Source organism: Sesamum indicum, linkage group LG1 (assembly GCF_000512975.1).
Source record: "Sesamum indicum cultivar Zhongzhi No. 13 linkage group LG1, S_indicum_v1.0, whole genome shotgun sequence".
NCBI lineage: Eukaryota > Viridiplantae > Streptophyta > Magnoliopsida > Lamiales > Pedaliaceae > Sesamum > Sesamum indicum.
The window spans coordinates 7,973,214-7,980,246 of NC_026145.1; positions in this window are offsets into that span (position 1 = coordinate 7,973,214).

A 7,033-nucleotide genomic window follows, 5' to 3' on the forward strand; every position below is an offset into this window, starting at 1 on the left:
GGTTTTTTTTTTGTGATTTTCCTACTCCAGTTGTCAAGCTCTACCAGCTTGCACCCTTAGAGTGGAGGGGAATGATGATAAGCCCCAACATCCTTCACGGACTAAAAGCCCAAAAAGATGTCATCAACCAGCCCAGTTGATGATCCGTCAGCTGATCCAACAATAGGGAGGTCCAAAGGCTCATTTTCTGTTACTAAACTGGCAGGCTCAAAAAACAAACTCATAACAGCCGAATATGTCATCATGCAACTGGACGGACGTGTCACACTGCTTTCTCAAATTTTAAGACACATCATCCTAAAATATCTGCAGGTGGCTCCTAGTAGATTGGTGGAAAACAAGATAGTAATCTACAAATAACCACTTTCTGAAATTTCAGGCAGACCTAGCAAGACTTAGTCAACCTAATGTAATCAGTCAATTGTGCACAGATTCTTCAATTAGTTAGCTAATTCAAAGAGCTTTCAAATGGTATAAGACTCTCTACAACAAACTCCCACATTCTGCTCTTTATACGCCTATAAATAGAGGTTTTGCATAGTTATTTGGTAACACCATTCTTCACTCTCATAGTCTCACTTATTCACTTAATTCTCTTTTGAATTTAGGTTGTTTTAAAGGCTCTTTTTGTACTCCACGCAAATATATACACTCTATCATCATTTACACCATTATCCTCATTTTGATCCAGGTTCTCTTTTATCTTCTTCAGTAAAATTGTTACTGACTTAAGCTTCGATTACTAACTTTTATTTTGCAGGGTTAATCTTGTTGATTTTAGGATTTTCCTTGAAGATCCCTCGACTTTATGGTGTGGCTAAAATCTGGTACACACGGCAATAATCAATATCAAATATTTATATAGAACAACAACCGACAACTATAACAATCACATTCTAATAATTAATATCTGATAACTATATCTAATCAACATCTACTATTAAAGTAGAATAACATCCCACACGTTGGTGGAGTTCGAACCCATAATCTTAAAGTTATGGGGCTCAACTTCATCAATTAAGTTAGGCCTCATAGGCAAGTAGAATGGGATATTTTAGTCGACTCAATTTTGCTCAGATCATTTTAAATTATTTATTCAGCAAAAAGATTATAGTCATGACGTTATGTGATTGGTGTATATTTTTAAAATAATAATTCTTAATTACTTAATGAGAAATACAACAATACTCATAGAATAATTAATTTGCTGCAGTTAGATTTTTCATAAGCATAAATGTATTTTCCTTTCTTAGTGAAATGCTCAAAGGAATTCTATTGAATGCAGTTGTCAATCAGCAATCTCAATCCGCAATCCGACCCGATTCCTTGAACAGTAGTTTTCCTGAGAACACAAGAAACGGTTAAGCCAATCGGGTGTTTTTCCGACGATGGCTCTCCGACGCTCAAGTCAGCTCTTTTCGAATGGATAGGAGTATAAGTTGAGTATATTACTGAAAGTAAAAGACATTACCTCCAATGAGCTCCATCCGTGACCTTTATATCTTTCTTCATGATATAATTGGTAAGTGCAGACATATAGTTGCTTAGCTTAAGTTAAGCATCCCAAATTATAGCTGATTAATACTCCATGATTATTGCGGTCGTAAATCCCTCCTTAAGAACATTTAGTGGGATTTATAACCTTTCTAGAAGACATTCTCGGTTAATATCCATGCATTATCCAGTCTGAGGGGAAGATTTGTCTTATGATAAATTACCCTCATCATTAGCTCCCACAGTTCTGGACGCGACGGTCGAATAGCGTGTAGAAATCAAATAGTCGTTTCCCAAGGCATTAATGACCTCGATAAAGGAGATCCACGTGTCGTCAGGGCAGAATCTCTTCAGATGTTTAGTGCCATGTGTCATTGCAGGAGCGGCTAACTGATACCATACCAAACTCGCTCTTCCCCATATATATTGGGGCGTAATTCAAAAATTTCTCACCGGTATCGTCTTCTCCAAGTTATCGCTCTCTGTTCAATCTCGCTGCTCAAGCTTCGATCTCCTATACTCCCAGGTACAATGCCCTCCTCTAGCTCTAGTTCTGATTCACATTCTTCCTCAGCGCCCATATGCACCAGGAAGGTCCATCTAGGGCTAGGCCAAAGTATAGGTCGCGTCGCGATGGACGCGTAGAGTCGGGCTCTGGTAGTGCCCCTGATGTTGATTCTGACAGTAGACCCTGGGAAAACATAGTTAGCACTGTAAAACAACAGGTTCACCTGATAAAAGAAAAGTACCATATTCCCCATAGTTACAAGGTCTTAATCCCAGTTCTACTGATCGTATGCATCGCCCTCCCAAGGGTTTTTACTCTTTTTCTTTGAACCACTTCGATGCGGGTTTAAGATTGACTCTTGCTCCTTATGTTTCTCAAATCCTTAGGCGCCTCGAGTTATGCCCTATGCAACTTTCGCCAAATTCGATCCGACATATAATCATTTTTATCATCTTAATGAGAGGGTTCATCGGTATGAGCCCAGCTTCGATAATTTTTGGTCCTTATACTCGTTCACGACCTCAGCTAGGTCAGCAGATAGCGGATTTTTTTATTTATCTGCTCGCAAAGAATGTAGGTTTTTGGCCCCTTTAACCTCCAACGTAGGCCCATGGAAGAAAAGATACATTTTTGTTCGTCCTCCTCCCGGTCGGGGATGGCCCTTCCGCTGTGAATGGGTCTTAGAAAAACCAAAACCCGTAATCGAAAGGGGTGGGTTAGAAGGTGACCAGATTAGTAGCCTCTCCTCTAACTGGTATGACCCGAAGAAAATTTTGGTAGAGGAAGTCCTTAGGCTCGCGCATCTCTCTCCTGCACCTATCCTGGTTGAGGGCTCTTTAGGTGATGGACTTACTTTATTCATTTGCCTGTCTTTTTGAGGTCGAGTATTTTATTAACCCCTACTTTCTTTGTAGACGACATGGTTGCTCAAGCTCGCCTTTCCCAACGAATTCGAGCTAATTAGGCCAAAGCAATTGCTGGGGCGACTGCTCCAACTGTTCCTTCATCTGTGACCTCGCCTCGTCCCATCGAAAGTTCCATGGCTCCAGAAGGTTCTCGGCCCAGGAGTCCACCGATCGATGTAGGGAGTGAAGATACTCAATCTCGTACTCGACTCCAAAATCAACCGGCATCAGTCTCACCCATTCGATTTCGCTCAGATGAATCCAGTTCGGGTGGTTTGCTGACCCCGCGACGAAGGAGGGGCAAGAGTCCGATGGGGCCCAACACAAGGAGTCGCTCTCAATCCTTAGCTTTGGGGCAGTCCGTGTCTGCTGCGCTCGAAGATCGCCGAGGTATGGAGATGCTGAGTGACGTCTTTGACTGCTGGCGTAGAGCTCGTGAAGACCTCCGAGCTCCGAAACATCTTACGGCCGCGCAAGTTGGAGAAAAACTCGTCCCCGATTGGAAGGTGTCTCCCCACAGTACTATTCTTGGTTCCCAATCCGGTCAAGAATCTTGGGAGTTATACAATGCGACCTGCTTGCCTCGCGACCAAGCTGCCTTACTTCAGAGTCTCTTTACTCGCCTGGAGGAACATGCTGCTCACTCGCTTATCCAGGTCCCGTTCTTCTCTTGCTTACTTTTCCTTCATGCTTCCTTTTTCTAACATGAGTGTATATCTAGGCCGTCAACTTTGTTCACAGTCTTTCCTTGAAGTGTGCCGAGTTTCGAAGAAACCAGCTTGTTTCCGAGCGTAAGAATAATGACATGCGAATCAAAATTGGGGAGGTTACAGCTCGAGCAGAGAGCTTGGAGTCTCAGTGTGCCGTTCTGGAAGCTCGAGTCAAGGAGTTAGAGGATAAGATGGCTTCTGAAATTTCTAAGGCCATAGAGTCGGGAAAATAGGTCGGTTTTGCGGCTAGTCACTCAGCAGGGAAGATTGCATGGGCAATAGAGGGGCGAGCAGAATTCTTAAATTCAAATGATTTCGCGGCTTGCATTCGCGAGGCTCGTATCCAAGGTGCTTGTGACTTCATCAAAGCCCCGGCCTTTGACACTGCCTTAGAAATCAGAGCTGCAGATTACCTGGCGCAAGGCTTTGACAGATGCAAGGCTCAAGCATCTTCCTTGAAGGGTTTTGCGCCAGATTTTGATATAGCCAAGTTCGACCCCAGTCTCGATGGTAATATGCAGCCATTTCCAAAAGAAGCGGCTTCTCCTCAAAGGGAGGACGAATTCGTTGTGCTATTGGATGAGATCGAAAATATGTAATTTTTATGAACACATTTTGAATCAAACCTTATGTAGATAGATGTCGTGATTTTCTTGTAAGGTTTTATGGCATTTTTCAGGCGTGTTAACATGGTATCCAACTGCGATTTATTTTGATAAGTAAATACGATTGTTTCTATTTGATCGATATTTTTATTTTGATAAGTAAACCTTTCTCAGGCTTCAAGAGGATACCATCATTACATCAGATTTGTTTAGTCGAGGACACATGCGTTTTCACGTAAATGCGATCGCATTTTATTTGGTCGATAGCTTTATTCAGCCTTTCATAGGCTCTAAGAGGATACAATCGCTATAGTAGATTGCGTACATTATTTGGCCTTTTATTTATCCTTAGCCTTTTTCAGGCTTCTATTTACGCATAGAATTTCCTCAGGCTTCGTATGTTCCATGATCGTTGGAGATTTCGGCCTTTGGCGTCCTGCAGTATGTACGCCCCCTTTCTCCGTATTTCGACCACTTTGAAGGGGCCTTCCCACTCGAGATCCAATTTTCCCACGTGTTTTGAGACTTCGACCTTTTTTAGAACCAAGTCTCCTACCTGGAGCTCCCTTGGTCGTAGTCTTTTATTGTATCGCCTCATCATCAAGCTCTTATGATGGAGTATCCTCGCGTATGCAGCATCCCTTTTTTCTTCTATTATGGTTAGGTCGAATGCCCGTGCCTGGTTGTTAGCCACCGGGTCGTAATTTGCGATCCTCTGAGTTTCCTCGCCGATTTCTGCAGGAATAATAGCTTCAGAGCCATAAACTAAACAAAAAGGACTCTCACCTGTAGACGACCGCGGGGTCGTTCTATATGCCCATAATACTCTTGGTAATTCTTCGTCCCATGATCCTTTCGACTTTATCCTGGTTTTCAAGTGTTGAAGTATAGTTCTGTTGGTCACCTCTGTTTGCCCATTCGACTGAGGATGGCCAACCGATGTGAAATTTTGTCGAATCTTCAATTCTTTTAACCAGCTCGTAATTTCCTTTCCCTGGAATTGTGTGCCATTGTCTGATATCAAAATCCTGGGAACTCCAAATCGACAGATAATGTTAATCATCTCCTTCTCCGATATTCTAGCCACAGCTTCGGCTTCGACCCACTTAGAGAAGTATTCGACCGCGAGTATAATGAACTTCTTTTGGGCCTTTGCAGGGGGAAAAGGTCCTAATATATCGATTCCCCATTGATCGAATGGGCATGCGACCTGCATCGGTTCCATTGGTGTAGCAGGAGTATGTATCTGGGAGGAAAATTTCTGACACCTCTCGCACTTCTGTACCAATTTCTTCGCGTCCTTCATCAAGGTAGAAGTATCCTTGTCGTGCGACCTTTTGTGCCAACGACCTGGCTCCTAAATGATTACCGCAACTGCCTTCGTGTATTTCTTTCAAAACGTACTCTGCTTGCTCATGATTCAAGCACTTCAAAAGAGTTCCCTCCGCCGTTCTTTTGTATAATTCGGATTCGATCATCGTGAATCTAGTGGCTTTTAGCTTTAAGCTCTTCGCGTGGGCGGGATTTTCCGGTAGAATTCCTTCCCTGAAATAGAGCATCAGCTCATCCTTCCACGTACAAGGTTGATCTATGGCATTTACCTCATCTGCTTCAACGATCGCAGGTTGTTCTTTCACCATTACTGTGATGGTATGGTTTTTTATCCCTGATAGTAAGGCTCCAAATTTAGAAAGCGAATATGCTCTGTCATTCTCTCCTCTAGGTATCTGCTGGACAGTGCATCTGTTAAATCGTTCTATCCATGATTTTGATTTCTTGATATACATTGACATGGATCGCTCCTTCGCTTCATAACTCCCTTCGATTTGCATTGCTACCAATTGGGAATCTGTGTATACCTCTAAGGCTCTTGCTCCTGCTGCGTGGGCTAACTCCAATCCTAAGATTAGTGCCTCGTACTCTGCCTCATTATTGGTGGCTAGGAACGACAATCTTGCTGCAACCTCTATTTTCACCCCTTTGGGCCCTTGTATCAAGATCCCAGCCCCGCCATTACTGGCATTCGACGATCCGTCAACATGTAACATCCATGGTTCGACCTCCTGAGTGAGTTCGCTTGATAGCTCCATCACGAAATCGGCAAGAACTTGAGCCTTCTCCGAAGTCCTAGCATGATAATCAATGTCGTGCTCACCCAACTCTATAGCCCATTTCACCAATCTCCCCGAGGCCTCCGGCCGTGATAGAATACTCTTGAGTGGCTGGTTTGTTAATACTATGATCTTATGCAACTGAAAATATGGTTGCAGTCTCCAAGCTGTGACTACCAGAGCGAGAACAAACTTTTCGACCACACTATACCTCAATTCTGCTCCCTGCAGCATTTTGCTGACGTAGTACACCGGATTCTGGATTTTGTTCTCCTCCCTTACCAGAACCGAACTCACAGCATCTTCGGACACAGCCAGGTACAAGTATAAAACATCTCCAGGTCGAGGGTTTGCCAACAGCGGTGGTGACCTTAGGTAATCTTTAAGTTGATTGAAGGCATGTTCGCATTCACTCGTCCATTGGAAATCTTTTGGCTTTCTCAATACTTTAAAGAAAGGTAAATTTCTATCTGCAGATTTAGAAATAAATCTATTGAGGGACGCGATCTTACCAGTTAGTTTTTGGACGTCTTTTATTGAGCCTGGTGACTTCAACTCGAGGATTGCTTTGATCTTTTTTGGATTTGCTTCTATTCCCCGACTGCTCACCATGTAGCCCAAGAATTTACCTCCTTCAACCCCGAACGTGCATTTGGGTGGGTTAAGCTTCATCCCGTATGCTCTCATGATAGCAAAAGTG